Genomic DNA, 21,345 nt, shown 5'->3' with positions numbered 1-21,345 from the left:
CGATACTAAAAGCAAAAGGGTGTCAGTTTCACCGCTATGTGTTTGTGTCTGTCTGTCTACATGCCTGTCTGTGGCATGGTCATAAAGACATGGAAGTGTATACTACATTTGAATATAAGGAATATTTACCCGAAAACGACTTTCGAAAACGAAAACAAAAAGTTAAATTATAGTACTTTATCCTAGTTAGAAAAATAAAGCAAAATTTAAAATTTCGAAAATGTTTCTTATATAAATACCAACATATTTTTTTCGGAGGCTCTAAAATACGCTTTATTTACGGACACAATTCCTAAAACCAAAATGTCAGAGTTGAAAGTTATAAAGTTATATAATTGCCCAAATATCAGATAAATTTTCTACCAGATGGATAATATCAGGTCAAAATAATAAATCTGGATAAATAAATCTTAACAGGTACGTTTATTTGTAAATGAAAATAAATACACCCATTTCTTGAATAATTTTTTTTTATATTACATACAACAAATTTTGTAAAATATAAAAGAAAGAAATTATAATAAAAATATAAATAAATAAAAAATATTATAGTAATAAATAATAAAAATAAATGAATGTCAAGTAGACCATTTCATTGATTCGCTTTTGTTTCGAGCAATTGTCAAAAAACTATAAAGTAAAGGAAATACCAAATATATTTTATTTTTGTCAAATAGCTGCCGTAAAACATAAAAAATATTAGGAATAGTTTTTTGATGCATTGTCCGAAAGAGAAAAGAATCTTTTTGAAATAAAAAAGTCTACAGTAATTTTAATGAACTATAATACTGAAACAACTGACATTACTTAAAACGTTAACATGAAATTTGAATCCGATTTTTCTACTTTTGATACCGAAATGAGATCTTATAATCCAGGGAATAATAAATAAAGATCGAACTTCGGAATAATTCTCGGAACGCTGTATATATTTTGGTATGAACCTTCTATTTGTGGTTCTAAACAAAATCTCAAAAGTTTCGATCAAAATCGATCCATATGCCGTTATAAAAGTTCCCTAGGGTAACTTAAAGATCACACAATGGGAATATTTCATTAACGGTCACTGTTATCGAAAAAATTACGGCTATCAAATTGTTAGAAAATTTCCTACAAAAAACATACATTACTTTTTTTCGTAAGACTAACGGTTTTTAAGAAAATTCGATTCAAAAAGTTGTACCAAACTGTGTTTTAATACTTATTTCATTTATAGAAACCGATAGCTTCACGAAAAAAAGTAATTGTATGTTATTTGTAGGAAATTTCCTAAAGTACAAATTTGATAACCACTATTTTTCGATAATAGTGACCGGAAACAAAATATTCACGAAAAATTGTATTTTGTGACTTTTGACTCCAGATAACTTTTGTAGAGGCATTCGGATTGATGGGGACTTTTGAGATTTTGTTGGGAGCCACGAAAGAAGCTTCATGCAAAAATCCAGCTTTCCAGGAATTTTTCCGAAGTAAAATCTCTTTATTCTCTGTATTATTATGTTTACTGGCTGTTCTATTCCCAATATTGAAGTGCTTTATAACAATAAAGTGATGTTTTCTAGAAATTTTTTTAATAATTTTGTTTCTACAATGATACTAATTTTTTAGATACCAATAAATTAATAAGGACGTGAGTCGTCATCAAAGTTATTTACAGATTCATCATCGGCTAATTGAAATGAAGGTGGTGCATAAACGTACTGCCGCTCTCTGTCTGCGTAAACTACTCGTTCGGGAATTTTTCTATCATTATCCTTAACATTAACAGCTGCAGATATTTTGGTTGAAGACAAATATTGTCCATTAATTTTATCACGTCGTCCTGAAGATGGTGGAATATCATCAGGATTTCGATTCACATCTGTTAAACGTTCTTTATTCACACCCATCAAGTCATGTGGGGGACCTAATGGTCTACGCTCGTAGTTTTCTGGGTAAAATGGTCGTCGTCTATACGGTGGAGGTAAAGGTTCTGGTCCTTCATATCCAAGTTGACTGGAATGATAACTACCATAATTTACCGGGTACAGTGGTGGCGGTGGTGGACCATTCGGGTATTTTCGGTAATGTCGTGGAATATATGTTGCTGGTAAATCATAACGATTGTCTCGATCATAGTATACAGGAGCATTTGTATCAGCAACGGACACTGGTGATGATGTCACTTGGCCATCATGTAAACCTTGCCCATAATGCCTGTCGTAACGATCGTACGGTGGAGGTGGTTCTGGTGATCGATATCGTAAGTCTACATTCGGAGGTGTTCGAACTACTTCAGGTAAGCTTGCATAATAAATAATACGCTGGGGTTTCTTTTGAGCTGGAAGTCTATGATTTAATTCATATTCATTATATCGTGTAGTTGGGTACCTTGGAGTATCTAAATCATATCGATTATAATCTCTTTCATATGAACGGCGTCGGTCTTTATATTCATATGGATCAAAAACTCGTAGATTTGGAGAAGGTGGAGAATCTACTTCCCCGCGACTGTCATACATTCGGGTTGTTCTTGGTGCTCCACTTATAGCAGATGCTGTATTCGGGGATGGTTGAACTCTTTGCACATCTGATTGCCGATCTCGTGTTTCAGAGGCATCTAAACGTTTTTGATTTGTTACAAAGTGAACTCTTGGTGCTCGTACTGTTAGATCGTCATTATTGGAACTAGATGTTCGTTGATCGTTACTATTAATCTTTTGACTTTGAAAATCTACTGGGTATGGTTGTTTAATCCATTGTTCTTTAGTTGCACCACGTGCTTCGCGATTATTTGTAAAGGTTTTATCAGGTAGGGCTTCATTTTTCGATTCATCAATGTTTGTATATTTATCAGATAACTTTTTATCTCCATCAGGTCCACGACTATGTGGTTTGTTTGGATCATCTTGGAGTTCAACAGCTCGTTTACCAACTCGATGCCAAAATGTGGATGCATCAAATTGTGTGCTCTCAGTTGATGGTAAAATTTCGAAATGGCTTTTCAAACCTTCTGATTCTAACACATGATACATTGGTTCTCGTTTTATACGATCTCCATGACCAGATACTTGATGAACTTCAAGAACTGAATCTTGATTTACTGGTACAATTTTTACGGAATCTGATTCTTTTTCCAATGGATTTTTTATTGGAACTACTTCCCATACTTTTCCAGCATGATCACAATTAAATTGTGATATTTGCAGTATAAAAACAAGCATAAATGTTTTAAGACACATAGTCTTGTCCATTTTAGCTAAAATAGAAAAATTTCATAATAATTTAATTAAAAATGGGGACAATAACATAATTAACAATTAAGTTTGTAAAATATTAAATGGTTATTAATTCGAATCTAGACCAGTCATATAGCCTGAAAAATAGACCAGGGATATGATCTAGATGCCATTAATTTTTGGAATTCCTCCAAAAAAACAGGTCTAATCTATTATTCCGCTATCATTCATTCACATTTACTTTCTTTCGTAAATCCAAGCGCCATTTATGTTAACAACAAAAAATTAACTAAAACGGTTTCGGAAATGGTTTTGGACTGAGAATTTTGTACACCTAGACTTTCGATAAATAGTCTGTCGCGCCGCGCCCTAAAATATGTAAAAATCCTGAAGTTTTTTTATCATTTTTGCATCTTTTATCGATGGTATACTCAATTCCACAAAAAATGCATCAGATTACATATAATATTATATGTAATAAGTGCATTTTTTGTGCAATTAATTATACAAGTACATCTACAGTGCATAACAAAAATAACAATCGACACATCTCTGATGCACTTATTATTAGACAAGCCTTATCTAAACTTTTTCGGGAGAAATGACTCACCAGGAATCATGTTAAAAAAGATGCTCCTACATGTAAAAGTAATTTTAAGCACCATGGCGCTAGTTTTCCGCGGTACAGGTGAGAATATGAATGTTAAACCCCTTGGTGGCTCATCCCTATACTAGCAAATATGTACGGCGTTGCTGGATACTAACGCTACATAAGTATTCGAAACGAATTACATAAAATTGATAGAGAAATAAATCCGGTAACTTCGGTATCGGAAGTTAAAAAAAATATTTGATCTTCTGTCAAATCCCACAGCTCTACGTGATTTATTACTGTACGGCATTTATGTAATTCGCTTGCTTCGAATACTTATGCAGAGTAAGTATTCAGCAACGCCGTAAATATTTGTTGGTGCAGAAGTAAAACATCAAGGGGTGTGACATTCATATTCTCACCTGTACTAATCTGTACCGCGCAAAAATGACACCATGCTGCTTAAACTTACTTTATCTTATTCAACATGATTCCTGAAAATTTCATTTCATCCGAAAAATTTTAGCATGTGCTTGTAGTCTTGTAATAAATGCATCAAAGAATTTCAAACTAGGAAGTATCGTACACGTCTATAGCCTCATTAAACATTTCTTTAGAAAAAATGGCACGTTGATATAAAAAAAGTCGCCGCCCTTTATTCAACCAACTGAGCCACTGGGGTTGGCAACTGCTCTATAGATATTGAAATGTTTCAAAGTGAAAATTTATCTAATTTAATTTTGTATAAAAGCTTAATTTTTTTATATGAAATTGGGCTAAGTCTAAATCAATTCTGAAAATTTTAGGGGAGGTTGCCCGATTATTTAATTAAATAATTTACTTCAAAAGTAGGCATATTAAAATTTTCGTAGATTTCTCCAAAACTAGTCGTAGGAAATTTAAAAAAAAAAAAAATTTTATCAAAGTATTTAAAACCTAAAAAACTATTTAAAACCTCAATAAATTTTTGAAAAAAAAAAACCGACTCATTAAGGATTTATGAGCACCGTAGGGACACAAATTTAAAAAATATATATTTTCAATTATTATGGTGGGTGATGTAATAACTTGACAATATAAGACGAAAAGTAATAATAAAATTTTTATATACCTGAAATAATTTTCAAAATATTGAAAATTGAAAGTTTTGTTTAATTATTTAACTTTCAATATTTCGAAAACCAAGACAAATATCGAAAAATTGTATTCTTATTTTTCGTCTACATTCATGAAGTTATAACAAAATTCATCATCAAAGTTGAAAATAAGGTACAAATAATTTCAACCTTAAGTTTAATATTGGCCGTACTACCTTAACGGTATAAATACAAGCCTTCTCACGGTAAAGTCAAACTTTCTCTGTTTTCTAAAATTAAATTATACCACAAAAGATGAAAATTAGAAGGCATTAACATAAAATATATGGTAGGGTACATATCATTACAAACTTAATTGTCAATCCCAATTATTGTAGTAAATTAAAGAATAAAGAATTAAGCATTATACATCATTTTCCATTCTACGATAAATAGACTATAAAAAATTAAACACATAAATGATACAATAAAAAAAAATATGCATATCAAAATAAAATTAATTATTCTCAATTATCCAACGTTACAAACACCGACCAGAAAAACTAACTGAACACCAGTGCGCTTAAAAAAACAGACGCGATTTTATATGAGATGACAATCACCTACATAACATAATAAAAGGATTGTAAATAAAACGGATATTTGCTGAATATGCCGGATGCAAATTTATACGTTTTTTTATTTTTTTTATATTAGCGAACAAAACAAAAAACTGAAAAATTATAGATAGTCATTATCGGTCATTTCTCTCACGCAAATGTTCACATCATTGTGTGTGTTATAAAATTATAATGAGATTCACTCCATGCAGTAAGCAATCATAACAATACTGGTAAATAAAGGGTTTCCATAAATAGTGTCCGAACTTTAAACTTAAATTAAACAATGCAGTGTTTATGAGAAAAAAAATACAGGGTACTGTAGAACCAAAAATATTTTATTCCAGGACTATTCTAGGATATTTAACAATAAATCTTGGAAAATTCCAAATGAACAATTTTTTTTAAGCACGGGTTTATGCTTAAAGTTTAGTATGAGTTAAATAAATAATACATACGGAGTGTCATGTGAATACATAATTAATTTAAACATAGGCTTGAAAGTCGATAAATTTAATCGAGGAAAATGTTTCAAACGAAAAATGTTAGTTTCAAAGGCGCAAATCTTATACCGGCATCGAATTCGACCTAAGTTTTCAGGTTCAATTAAAAATTCACTTTGATTCATAACTGATCAACATTAGATCAACGCTTTAAATTAGAAAGTTGTTCTTTATGAATATACTAACATTTTTTGTAAACCGAATAGTTTAAACAGTAATTGATACCAAAACTCTAACTTTTTGTGCGTTTGTTCATTCAATTTGAACAAAAATGGCCTTTATAGAATAACAAATCACTTTTATTGGATTTATTGGAAATTTTTTTTCGAAGACTGCTTAAATTTCGCAGAAACAATTATACAAAATAACAATTTTGATACGAAAAAAAAATGTTGGGCAAACTTTTTCAGTCACTTTTTACCTAAACTATACGGTTTGCGGAAAAATGTTTCGAGCAAAAATTGTACTTTTTTGATCAATAACAACTTTCTAATTTAAAGTGTCGATCGATTATCAGTTATGGAGTAGAATGAGCTTTTCATTGAGCTTGAAAACCTAGGTCAAGTTTAATGTTAATGTTGGATGTCACGCACCCAACATTTTTAACTTGAAGCATTTTTGTCGATAAAAGTTATTTTTCGAGTTTCAAGCATATGTAAACTTAAAAAAGAAAGACATCCTGTATTTTGATACAAAGCTTTTAAGAAAACTAAACTCAAATAAAGTTTGTAAAAAAATATAATTATTTTAAAATATTTAGAAAATTCACGGAGTTTTATGAACTTGTATAAACAATCCAAGATTATTCCAGGATTTCGGTAGTAATTTATTTTTCAGGTCATTTTCAGGATATTTTTGAGGCTGTAGATAACCTGAAATCTCACGTTTCGACGAAGCGTGATGTAACTAACTATTTACAGAACCAGAAAATTTTAGTAGATTCAAGAGGAAGAAGACATTTTTTCTCGCAACGGGGTGACGGCACACCCATTACTCTACCGCTAGCTTTCGTAATGTATCATCATAGACCTTAAATAATGAAAAATTCTTAACTCATACTGTCAAATTTTTTTCTAGGTATACATTTTGGAAGTATTTACAAAAATATGTTTTTTTTCTTCCAAAGTTTCAACATCCTGTTTTTACAAAAGAAAGCTATCCCAAATACTTTTTCAAATAAAAAAAAGTAATAGCTCATACACAACTCATATAATTTAAATTTAAAGTTCGGGCGCTCTTAATAGAAAACCTCATAAAACGAATTAGAAACACGTACAAAACTTATAATAGATGTAAAAATAATTTTTTTAATGTAATCAATTTTTTCTTTTTGAATAATCGTTTTTAGAAAAAGTGAAAAATATTACACCATAGATTATTTAATAGATTGAAAAAGTCCCAGAGAAGCTGTAAGTGGCAATTAGTTTCGTTATGCAGCCTTGGAATATAAGAAAGATACATTCAATTTATGGTAATTTTACTTGGACAGTCCGGTCAGATAAATTGTTATCGCGTAAAATTTCTTAATTTAAATACAATACGTGTACTATTGATTCACTAATAATGGTTAAATGTTACTATGGTGGAGGCTTTGGGAATTTTATAAAATGAATATTTACTCTAAGTTCCAGTTCAATTGACCATAAAATATTTTCTAACAGGTTGACTAGGAACTTCTACAAATGAAAGAAATTGATCTTAGTTGTTAGAATTTCTAGAGTAATAAATCGTTATTAAAAAAACAATTCAGATATCGACTGAAATCGATCCGAAAAATCGCTCTTCATATAAGATTTTGGACAATAACTGAAAAACTATGCATCCATTCATTAAATAAACCCAATTTTTGAATTTTTTGGGTCAAAATTACTTTATACAATGAGTTTTATCCAAATTGGAAAACATGAAATTATTCTTGATTTTTTGCGATTTTCTTAAGGGGAAAACATCACAGATAACTTTTTGTTTCAAAATTTAGACTCAGTTTATAGAGTGATTTTGTATTGAATAAAATAATAACATCTATAAAGTTTAGAAAGTAAAAAAATTCAAAAATCGGACTCATTTGACGATTGTGCGAGTATTTTCAACGATTTCTGCCAAAATCCCACATGAAGCTCTATATTCTGAATAAATTTTCAGCGACATCTCGAGAACTACTCATCCAGTCAAATAAACAAAATTTTTAACTTTTGCGAAACTTTTTTACCCTATATATTCCAAAAACAGAGATAACATTAATTTTAAACTTATTGGCATTTTTTAAGCACATCAATAAATTCCTAAAAAATAAATTACAGATTAAATCGAAAAATATCGAAGAAGATTTGAATCGAAATAATTGACCACGGTAATTAAAATCCAAAAAATATAATAATTAATTTAGTTTTTGGGTAATTTATTGACAATTTTCCCTGATTTACATAATAATTTCCAATCAATGATATTCACATATAATTTATGGATTTCCCAATTAGTGGCCACTCTGTTACGAGCGTCATGGTAATTTTAGACAAAAGGCTTGAAATTTTTTTTTATAACAAGTTGGATTAGGTCTTAATCAATTCTGAAAATTTTAAAGGGGGTTGCCTTCAAATAAATAAATGACTTCAAAAGTAGGCGTATTTAATATTGGTTTTATGGTAAATAGATGGATGATATGTTTTCATAGATTTCTCCAAAACTAGTCGGTGGAAATTTAAACAAAAAAAAATATTTAAGTTAAATTTTAAAATCTTAAAAAATTATTGAAAACAAAAAAAAAAAACCGTTGTTCCTGACTGATTAATTAAGGATGTATAAGCACGGTAGTGGGGACACAAATTTTAAAAAATATATATTGTCAATTTTGATGGTGAATTATGTTATAACTTGACAATATAAGACGAAAAGTAAGAAAACAATTTTTCGGCATCTGGAGTAATTTTTAAAATATCGAAAATTGAATATTTTGTTTAATTTATTTAGAATTCGATATTTTGTAAACCATGGCAGATACCACAAAACCTTTTTCTTATTTTTCGTCTACATTCATGAAGTTATAACAAAATTCACAATCAAAGTTGAAAATAAAGTACAAATAATTTCAATCATAAATCTAAAATTGCTTTGGTGCTCGTACTACTTTAAGACATCATTTAAAACATATGTCATCTTCAAGAACATAATGCATATTGGTCAAGTTTGAATAAATTCACAAACTCTCAATTAACATATTACACATAATTGTAATCAACACTGTCTTAATTACATCAGTTAAATTACATTTTGTAAAAATTATAAAATTATGTGTAAGTCAAAAATTCATAAAGTATGACAAAATAATTGCATTTACGTTATGAGAAAATTACTTTCATGCATTGACATAATAATCTAAAAAAAAAACAGTTAATATGAGACATAAAAATTAAATGAGCGTTTACATTACCAAAAATAAAGCCTTAGTTTTTAGCGAATATAAAACTTCACCGCGCATAGCTTCGCTAAATTTGTAATTATTAACTACTCAGCGCTCCCACTCTTATCAACGATGTCCCAAAATAATGCAAGGTTTGAGTGTTTGCCTATTTGCGTGGCATTGACAATGAAAAAGCAAAGACAGAATGACAGCTGGTAGCTCACTGTTTTTTGAAATGGGGGACTCGAAGAAAAAAGAACGCATTCAAACTGTTGGGCAAGGTTGTAAAAATAAAGTTTAAGCAGCTACAGCTGCTTAATTTTCTTTTAAACTATAGTTAAAATATTGATTAAATCAAATAATAAGTGGCAGGGCGAGTTAAAGCGCAATCAATTTGACCCGCTTGATTACTTTGACTTAGGTTGCGAGTTCGAATCCAGGCAGCGGCAGTCTGATCGATTATAATTAATGGGGCGGTTAATTGATCACTGTCGTCGCTTGGATAACAAGAACTGAAAGTAACTGACTCCACCCACATCATAAATATTTAATTTTAATCGGATTTAATTTAAATAAATTAAGATTATAAATAATTATGTGGATGGCCTCTGTTATTGACGTTTATGTTGGAGGAGCGGAGATTAACTCCATTATTATTATAATTATTATTATTATCTACTGATTAAACCATGATAGACGGCTCTTCAACTGAGTGTCTGTGCAAAAATGCTACACAATCAATGTCTCCAAATTTTGAGGAAAAAAGAAGAACAAAAATGGCTGACGTCTTTCAAATTTATAAAACTATATTCTGTTTTGACGCAAAATCAAAACAAATATACAAACTGACATTCACATTTATAATATTAGCAATCTACCAGACACAGTTTTCCGCAAAAAAAATTTTTTTGAAAATAAATTATTCAATTCTGAACCATTGAAAATGGTGTAGGTAATCTTTGAGCAGAGTTTGATAATTATTCATTAAAATTTATGTAATTAAACAAACGGTTAATAATCTTTAACTTTGTTCATGCTATTATGATTTTGATAAGTTTTTCCAACCATATTATATATAATTAATTTCATTGAACTTTTTACATAAACTTTTTTGTAGTTTTTAATTTACAAGGATTATACACCCATTGAAATCCCGTTGAAGAAAGGGAGTGACAAATAGTTTTAGTCGGAAGGGAGTCACAAACAGTAGGTACCCTTAATACAGCGTGATCTAAGCTACAATAAAAGGAATTTATCAAATAGAAGATAACGTTAAAATAATGACAATTTCTTCAATAAAGTTACAGCTGAGAAACAGCTCTTTTCTAGAAACAGGGCGTTTTAGAAAAAAGGATATTATTGTTAACTTGTCCAAAATGGTTGGTTAGAAAAATTTGAAATTTGGTACACAATACCCCAAGCATAGGCCTTTGCATGACCTTGATGTATTTAATATAAAGGCAGTTTCATTATTGATTATTTTTCTCGAAACGGGACGATGGCACACATATGTCTGTATCGTTAGTTTTCGTCGATAGTTCATACTGTCAAAAAAATTTTCGGCGACATTCACAAAGATAATATTTTTCTCCCAAAATTTCAACAACCTGTATCTAGAAAAAGAAGCTTTTCCGGCTCTAAATCTATTGAGACATGGTCATTATTTTAATATTGTCTACCATTTGATGAAATCTTGCTGTTTTAACCTGGATCACTCTGTGTAAAACAAGATACCTTTAATCTTTGTGTCTTTATTATGATGGAAGTGGACAGAAGTAATTCGTTGCGAAGAGTAAAAATGCGTATCTTTTACTCTTTCTGAAGCTTCCACATTGTCATACATTAGGAAACATTTAATGAATGATCTTTTCAAACAACACCGTGCTTCAGTCAGTGCTTCAAAATTGTAAAATTCTTCTTTTTTGTTCTGGATTCACGATCAAGAAGACTAGTTTGTTTCCTATAGTTTTACAGTATCAATCGCAATAAGGATAAAATAATTTTTTCTAAAATTGTTTAACAATAGCGACTTTCAAGTAGCCTAATAAGGCAGGTAAACCTATTTTTCTAGTATTTTTAGGTAGTGCGAACACCAAGGTAATTCTAGATTTAGAATTGAAATAATTTGTACCTTATTTTCAACTTTGATGAGGAATTTTGTTATAACTTCATGAATGTAGACAAAAAATAATAATAAAGTTTTTCGATAACTCTCTTAGTTTTCGAAATATCGAAATCTAAATAATTAAACAAATTATATAATAAATAAATTAAATAATAAATTTAAGTTTTTCTTTTAATTTCCACCGAAAGTTTTGGACAAATCTATGAAAACATATATATCATTCATCTACCGTTTTACCATAAAATCATGTTAAATATGCCTACTTTTGAAGTCCTTTATTTATTTAAATAATCGGGGGGACCCCCCCCCCAATAAAATTAAATTTCCATAATTGATTTAGTCGAAGTTCATTTTAAAAAATCAAGCTTTTTATTTAAAATTGCTTTGGTGCTCGTACATCCTTAAATGGTAACTGGGTCCTCTACCAGAAAAGTAATTTTCCCGTACCGATTAAAATAAAAATAGCGGGTGTATTTCAAAAGGAAAAGCATATTCCATGACTCTTATTATTGCTACTAAATATACTAATTACTATTGTTTCTAAAATTTGATTCAAACAGAAAATTGACCATCGACCAATCTGTCCCCAAAAAATAAAAACAAAAAACGAAATCAAAAGATAATTTATTGAGATCTAACGCTCATGATGTATAATGCTTAAATTCGATCAACAAAATATTATACTTACTTGAAAAAATTTCCAAATAAATTCACTTGAATTTAAATTTTATAAAACTTTTTTTTAAATATTTATAAATCCATGTTATGTTAGCAAAATAAATTTCTTAGTAAAAAGCAAAGTAATTTAAAAATCAAATTAATTTATTTTAAACTATGACACTATTTAATAAAAAAAAAAAAAATTCCCGACAAAATTACTGGGAGTAATGTATCTACTCCAGTGTCAAATGTGAAAATGAATAATTCACACATGAGAATACATATCATATACCATATTAAATTAAAATAGCGTATAGAAATTGACAAAATTACCTGCAAAAATTGTATGTATTATGAATGTATGTACAAAGTGGTAATTAAAAAGTGTCATACATGATTATAATGTTGTTATGTTGTCGGTTTTATAGACATGCCATAACGCCCAAACCTTAAAGATTCACTGCGGTTAAATTATAGTTTTAAAAAACTAAAAAACACCCTTTTTATTCCATGTATATATATATAATATATTAAGGTATACTAAGTTTAGTCCAAAACTTTTAACGCTTAAAAATATTGATGCTACGAACAAAATTTTGGTATTGGTGTTCATAAAATCATCTAATTAGTCCATTTCCGGTTGTTAGTCCGCCTGTCGGTCTGTCCGCCAGTCTATCTGTGGACACGATAACTTAAAAACGAAAAGAGACGCGAAGTTTTAATTTTTAAGCGTGCTTAGGACGTAAAAAAGGAGGTCTAGTACGTAAATATGCAACATCCTGTAAACCGTTAGAAATAAAAAATTCCTTATCAAAAAATTAACAACTTTTATTTGAAAGATTTTTTCGTAAACATCACTGTTTACCTACCAGGGCGCAAATTATGTTAGAAACATTAAATAGTATGTATACACTATACAGGTATTGTATATACTTTAAATTTATATGTTACATATACTATGTATTTGTTTGTTTGTTTATAGCATATACTATATCCACTGAGGAAGTGAGAAGAATGATACTCTTATTACTTTGTGTGTAAAAGTGGCTAACTTTCTTTACTTACATTGACTTCATTGTCACTCTCCCTTGACGTAGCTCAGCGTAGCTTCTGAACTAATTCAACTCCTACTCTTGACCGTACAATGTAAATAAAATTATAAATCAACCATTCTCCAGATAAAAACAATTTTAAGACAAATTGTTTTTAGGTCCCTTTAAATTTTAAAATGACCCACTTTGTATTTAAGTATACAGTATTATTTAAAAAGAAATACAGTGGTGTATTATAGTTTCTTTTATGGATCTTTTAAATAATAATTAATTTCATTGTTACGGTGTAAAATAGAGTATTTTACTATACATGAAAAAAAATATAAAAATATATTCTTGAGATAGTTTAGACAAAAAGCAATAGGAAAATGTTAAAATTCCTGAAATAGAAGCCACCATGTTATTATTATTACGTCATACGGCTGTGTAAACTAAATACTTTAAATTATAAAAGATGATCTTCCAAAATATCAGTGCGATTGTTTACACAGCAAACTGACGCCAAACCCCAGAGCAATATGGCGTCCACTGCATTGAGTGTTTTCGTTAAATTATGCGCGAAATTTCAAAATGTAAAATTTAAATACATTTTTATAATTAGATACATTTTATAATTAAGATGCGTAGACTCTATTAACAGTAAAATATTTAATAGGGTATTACACCATTTTTTGAAAAGTGTCTCAATTAGATGACTTGTCTACTATTGATTCTTTGGTATTAAAAAAGTTTCTTTGCTAGAAACAAGGATATTTGTGCAGTTGAGCTTAGAAACAAGAAAATATCCTTGTAAGTACCCATGATAAAATTATGTATTAAATGTTTTGTCACAAAATTCACATGGAAAAGGTTTTTCTCCACTATGAGTTTATTTAGGTTGAATTAAACTGCTTCTACCAGTTTTATCATAAATTTCACATGAAAAAGATTTCTCTCCAATATGAATTGGTTTATGTTGAAATTAAAGTGATTTTCCAAGTAAAAAATAAATTTAGTACAGCTCTGTATTCAATAAAAATGTATCATATAGTGAATCTGTGATCCGATATGTTAGAAAACCCATGATGATGAATGTGCGAATACCGTGGTTCCTGTTCGACGCACTTTAACTCAACATACGCTATGTATGCATAGTGGAATGACATTTGTCATTTAAATAAATAAATACTCTAACGGATCTTCATCATAGGGACAATAGTTTTATTGACAATCAAATCCAAATTAAAATTATGCAAGGTGTGTCGAAAATAATTATTTTAGAAAAATTTATGTTTAAAAACTGATATTGCTAAATATATTCACATACGTTTACAGTCGACAATATTAGCCAAGAGATCAATAGCATTTAAAACTTAACATACAATTTTTGAAATTACAGATTGAAAAAATGATTCCTTGGAGAACTACCCCCAAAGAGAAGTTGGTATAAGTATACATCTTTCCGGTTTTCAAAAATAATTAAATGTCCACATAGATAGCTGGAAAATGATTGATACTCAAGGTTTTGACGTGGTCGTACACTATCACCTGAAGAGTAAAGATTGCTCGATTTTTCCTTCTGTTATTGGGAGACTTCCAGTAGGCACATGCTACTAATTGGTACAGTGTATTTAAGGTTTCTGGTTTCTCGACCTTTTTTATTTCTCGAGACACAATAATTCTATACTAGGATTTCTCGAGTTTATCGAGTATCTCGAGAAATTTTCAAATTAATAAAAAAACAAACTATATTCGGCTGGTCTATACATAAAAAGTAAAGAGTTGAGTAATACCTAACTTTTTTATAATAATTAGATTCCTACCCGTTCCTAAATGTACGACAGTGAACAATTAAGGTAGTACTATCGGTAATAGACTCTGTATTCAGAATTTAATGAAACTTGGCATATTTGTCCATTATTATATCATAATTAACCAATTTTTAGGGCCCTTCAGAGAATTGAAAAACAGATATTTTAAAGAAATTTTAACATTGATCCTTATGGGAAATCACAGATTTTATTTTATTTCACAAAACTGGACGTTCAGATTTTCAGTTCTCTGAAGTCGCCTAAAAATTTAACTGGTTAATTATGATATAATAATGGACAACTATGCCAAGTTTCATTAAATTCGGAATGCAAAGTCTATTACCGTAAGTACTACCTTAAATAAAAAATAATTAGCAAAATTAAATCAACAAAATTACTAGTACATATTTAGATAACTATAAAAACTTCTTTAACAAATAAATGAAACATTTTGCCACCAACTTAAACTAAAAATGCCTGTGATGTTAATAACATCACAGTCTTTCGATTAAAAAAATCATAATGAACTTTCAATACTATGTTTTTAATTTGAACATAGTTGGCTAACTAACATTAAACAAGTAACCCGCAAAATAATCAACAAAGAAATTAAATTTTAATTCAAAGCGTTTTTCTTATAAACTAGACTTTCATAAATACAAGAGCATTAATTAGGGTTTCAGATATACAAGTGGTTTCTTATTTTAGTGACAATGTTTCCTGATAACGAGAAAACAAGCTCATTCTTCGTCGATGTTGGCTGAATAGTCATTACAGCTTTGTACATTTTGCAAGAGTATGCGTTCGTTGCCCAGTAGACCTAAATAACTAAAATTATTTTTGCAATACCCTTAGACTCGTCACGTATTATATGGATGTTTCTTTTAACTACCTGTTATCTATTTCTCGAGGCGTTGAGTTTTTTTTTTTATCTCGAAAGAATTTCTCGACAATTCACGAGCAGAAACTTTAAGTGTATTCGAGTACTCTAATTAGCTGATATTATCAAAGTATTTCACTCTTTTCTAAATAAATATTCTAAATTTAATTACAACCCTGCTTCCAGTATTTATAACTGAGCCTGATTTAAACGTAACGCCATAACAAGTGAAGTTTGCAAAATTAAAAAAAAAAAAACATTCCTCCTCTTATTTTCTTGAAACATAGCTAAGAACAAAATCAACTTTTTATCAAATTAGCTTTCAAACAAAAACGCTAGTGTCCCATAAAAAGTTTCACTTCAAAAATATCTGCATTCAACTCAAATCGGTCTACCCGTGAGAGCTACGGTAGATTTATTCTTCATTTAAAAATCATATTAGATGATTTTTATTTAAAATCATATATTTGTTAAAAACTCAAGAACTGAGCAATCATTGAGAAGGTAAGTCTTCATTTTGACTGTTTCCGCAAAGGTCGTAACGTACTGGTAACTAGTTACAGATATTAAGTTTGACAATTTAATCTAATTTAATTGGTTAATGGAACCATTTCCAAAAAAAATTAGTCATTTTAAAGATGTACTTTTTCACAGTTTCAAGTGCAAAGTAAAATTTCTAATACTCCAAACAATGATTATAATTAAAATAGGCCAGTAAAAATAATCAATGATAATCCCTTGTTCTCAGAAAATTAAATAGAGAATCGCATTTAAATACATTTTATTTTCCGAAATAAAAAAGCGTTGGAATGTATTTGCTTTTTTTCAAAAAATATAATAAATAAATAATTAAACTAAAGCAAACAATAAAGTTCAAACTATACCAAATTCGATTTTATTCAAATTAAGATGAGCATGTCTGTGGGCAGTATTACGCATTTTGTTTGAAACTTAAACGATGCCCCAATCATATTTTTTTATAATCGTACTCACAGGCACAGTTTATCTTATTTATGAAATAAAGGCAATATTTTGAAAATTATGTAAATAAACGAATCTTAAACTACACTTTTTTACATTTATGATGAATCACTACGCTACCTTTACTTTTAGTATCTTTATAAAATTAAAGATAACGCAAGACGTAGTCATTCTTAATTACAAATCAAAACACAATGTTTTAAACAAATTTCATCCAAAATATTCAATCATTTTGTTATTAATGAATTCCAATTGCTGATTAAAATCCAAAACTATTGTTGATATTATAATGTTTATCCAAAAGCAAGATAAAACTTACCAGTTTCAAGATACAAAGTACAACGTTTTATTTATAAGTGTTGAAAATGTCGATGAACTAAAACAAAAAACAATTATTATTAAATTTAATTTATTCATTATAAATCTTTTAGCCGTTTTGATACCAAAACGAAAGTGTTACCAAAAAACGGAAATTTTGTGTGTCAATTATTGAGACACCTTCTGTATAAATTTCAAGTCGATGCTTTGAACGTTTTACGATAAATTAATTATTAAAAACATCCCTTTTTACATGATGGTAAATGAAGAAGCCGTAATAAATGTTGGTTTTTTAGTCAATAAGTGCTTTTAAAAATGTTTTACCATTTACATAACAAACTTTTATCAATATTCCTCAAGTTTTAAGCTTTAAAATCATACCAAGATTAAGAACTGTACATAAAAATGAAAAACCTTTTTTTGGTAAAAACTCTGACTTTTATAGTTAATTTCTCCTAAATCGTACAGAGAATCGAAATGTATTTTTTAACAAAGGACGTATAAAAGGATGATTAATTGATAAATAAAATTTCAAATCTTTGCTATCATTTTCATTTTTACGGTATCGAAATACCAAAATGAGTTGGCCAAAAAAATATTTATAGTATAATCAAATTGAATCTATCAAGATTAAAATAGGTTATTGACCCCGAATTTATCAAGATTCCCCGAATCTATCAAGATTAAAATAGGTTATTGATTATCCAAAACAGGAAGTTGTACACATTTTGAAAAGTCTCGGTTTATCTAATTACAAGTGAAAACAGAACACTTAAACTTAAATTTACTGAAGAGATTAAATTCACTGAGTAACAAGAATGCTTAGAACAACTTTCTTTCGATTCAAATAATCGCTCTAATCTGAATCTGTTTGTTCAATGAATTAAAATCTAGATGTGTTGTTTTAGCCAGAAATCATTTTATAACAAAATTTCAAAAAGAAATTCTTTTGTTTTTCTGGCATTCATTTATTTACCAAGTCTTCAGCAATAATTTCTCTCGTGACAATTATCATCTTAAATTATTATTCTTCAATTATCAAAAATTAAAAGGTGTAATTAACATCGAATTTTGACAGTTCGTATGTTATGATTTGATAATCACATCGAGTTGTCGTACAGGGTACTACCTAGGTAAATTCAAAGACGTAATGTACTAGTTTATAAACAAAAAATTAAGTTATTGAGTTTACTCCTAATTGTTTTCATTTTCAAAACAAACCCATGTTAATTGACCTATTGATTACAACAGTTCCAAAAAACAAAATTTGGGGATCTATGCTTATAGGTAGCTTTTGTTTTTTTTTTCGAAAGGCGATTATTTAATAGCTTACATACATTTAATTTATTATTTAAATTTCATTTGAATTACAAAATTAAGTAAAATAAATCGTTTGAAATAACCAATAAAAGGATACTTATGAAGTAGTTATGCTAAAAATGAATTGAAACTTGTATACAATAAATTATAACACAAACCTGTATATTTATTTAATTTGAAACAATTATCAAACAATATCAAAACACACAAATTACAAAGATATATTTCAAAAATTTTAGTTTTATTTTTTTATTTAGTAATGTGACAATTACAATGGCGAATTTAATTACATTATTATGTTTTACATTTACAAAAGGAGGTCGCTAGCTATTGGGTTGGTTTATACTGCCATCTCATAATGATCACATAAAACAGTTTTTCTCCTCAGAAAATTCACCTTTCGTCCTTACTCCAAAAATAATAAATTATCTCATTTAATTTTATATTTAAAGTGAATTCAAAGCTCCGTATAGTTAGCAGATAAAATTGTTATTTTTCACTCAAACTATTTCCATTCATTTGGGAATCGTTTGGGAGGATTTGGGAATATAATTTTAGAATTTGGGAATTATTAGTTTTCCTGTAATTAATGATTCTTTTTCCAGCGTATAGTTAGCAGGTAGGAAATTAAATCCACTTAATTTTTATGTTATTCGAAAGGAAATCATTTGGGAATTACGATAAACACGGTTTCAGAGTTTGGGGATGTATAATTAATTAATTACACCTATTTTTTAGTTGATTGATAGGTTATGTTAATTAACCGTACATCTGAAGCATTAATTGTTATATAGCAGTATGGCGCCAATATTCAAATATTACTGAATAATTTATGTAAATGTTAAGTTTTATTTTGCCTTAAAACTGTTCTTATTCAATTGGAAATCGTTAGGGAAGATTTAGGAATATATTTTTATTATTTAGGACTGATTAGTTTTCATGTAATTAATTAGTTCTTCAAAGCGTATACTTAGAAGGTAAAAAATTAAATTTTCACCATTTTTACGTTATTTGATAATAGTTTAAATGGAGACTAATCTAATTAATTTGGAAATCACATTAAACACGGTTTCATCATTTGGGACACTAAAATTATTTAATTAATTACATTTATTTTTTAGTTGATTTTTTGTGGTTATATTAATGGCGGCAATATTCAAATGCTACTTCATTGACAATAATTTTGTTTTTTTAATTTATGTAAATGTTAAGTTTTATTTTTCATTAAAACTATTCTTATTCAACTGGGAATCGTTTGGGAAGATTTAGGAATATATTTTAATTATTTAGGACTGATTAGTTTTCATGTAATTAATTAGTTTTTCAAAGCGTATACTTAGAAGGTAAAAAATTAAATTTTCACCATTTTTACGTTATTTGATAATTGTTTACATGGAGACTAATCTAATTAATTTGGGAATCACATTAAACACGGTTTCATTATTTGGGAAAGTATAATTAATTTATTAATTACATTTATTTTTTAGTTGATTTTTTGTGGTTATATTAATGGCGGCAATATACAAATGTTACTTCATTTGAAAATACGATATATTATCACTATATTGGCATAGATAATATATGGTGTTTAATGCATTCCCGTTTTTAATTGATATAATTTCGCAAACTCAAGTACGCCTGATCCCTGCTTCATATAAAGAGTTTATAGCATATACTTGAAACTCGATAAATAACTGTTATCGATAAAAAAAGCTTCAAACAAAACATTTTGGGTGAATATGCGCACATCTTACGCAGATATTTATAAACTTGACCTAAGATTTCAAGTTCAATGAAAAGCTCAATCTACTCCGTAATTGGGAACAGATAGAGAAACACTTTAAATTAGAAAGTTTTTATGGTTAAAAATGTAACATTTTTGTTCGAAACATTTGCCGAAAACAGTATAGTTAACGAAAAAACGGACTGAAAAGTTTTACCCAAAATAATTATAACTTATAATTGTTTCTACGTCATCAAGACACTCTTCGAAAAATATTTTCCAATAAATCCAATGAAAGTGGTTTATTTTTCCATAAAAACCATTTTTTGTTCAAATTGGAATGAAGAAACACGCAAAAAAATTAAAACTATGTCTCAACTATTCGGTTATTTACAAAAAAAAAAAGTAAGTGCTCGGCTATTGTTTGTAAGTTATGGATCAGACTGAATTTTTTATTGAACCCGAAAACTTGATCGAATTGAATACCCGTATAAGATGTGTACCTTTGAATATATCATTTTTCGTTTGAAGCATTTTCCTCGATTCAACTTATTTTCAAGCTAAAAACTCTGTAAAATGCTCAAACCAACTCAACCAAATATGTGAAATTATATAGTACAAAAAGAAAACCAAATTAAATACATTTCAAATACCTCCTACGCTAGCTTGTACCTGTATCTACTATAAGAGAATAAATATTTTATTTACAATTTTATCAATACAAATGCAGTTTTTATTTCATGATCAATTTATTTATCTTTATTAGAATAAACAGTTAGACTATCAATAATTTTCCTTCCTATCCACATCCTATCCACACTTCACACTTCCTAATTAACAATTCTTTTATTGGACGAATTATTAATCTTTAATAAAAATAAGAAAAATTTGAAAGTAGTTTCGCATAAAGCATTAATCTGCACCTACATAAAAAATGATACAAATGATCATATAGAAAATATCCATTGAATATTTTGACATTAATCACTCCCAAAACATTTCAAACAAACCTTTACAAACGATTAAATAAAAAATATATATTAATATATATATTTGGATCTTTGAAAATTTCCCGATTAAATAAAAATAG

At 28.6% G+C, this 21,345-nt stretch overlaps 1 protein-coding gene across 3 annotated transcripts in view; it reads right to left on the bottom strand.

Moving 5' to 3' along the window:
* Nucleotides 1-18,818, bottom strand: part of LOC123293927 (E3 ubiquitin-protein ligase SIAH1B-like) — a 145,168-nt gene extending 126,350 nt beyond the window's left edge. For all 3 annotated transcript variants that reach the window (XM_044874924.1, XM_044874925.1, XM_044874926.1), the window contains exons 1-2: nt 18,691-18,818; nt 17,214-17,270 (exon numbers count right to left, since the gene is read on the bottom strand). The gene's annotated coding sequence lies outside the window, so the exon portion shown is untranslated. The remainder of the gene's footprint in view (nt 1-17,213; nt 17,271-18,690) is intronic.
* Between the last annotated feature and the right edge of the window lie 2,527 nt (nt 18,819-21,345).

This window comes from Chrysoperla carnea, chromosome 2 (genome assembly GCF_905475395.1).
Source record: "Chrysoperla carnea chromosome 2, inChrCarn1.1, whole genome shotgun sequence".
Taxonomy (NCBI): domain Eukaryota; kingdom Metazoa; phylum Arthropoda; class Insecta; order Neuroptera; family Chrysopidae; genus Chrysoperla; species Chrysoperla carnea.
The sequence above is the reverse complement of the archived record's forward strand: the minus strand, read 5'-3'. Positions and strand labels throughout refer to the sequence as shown.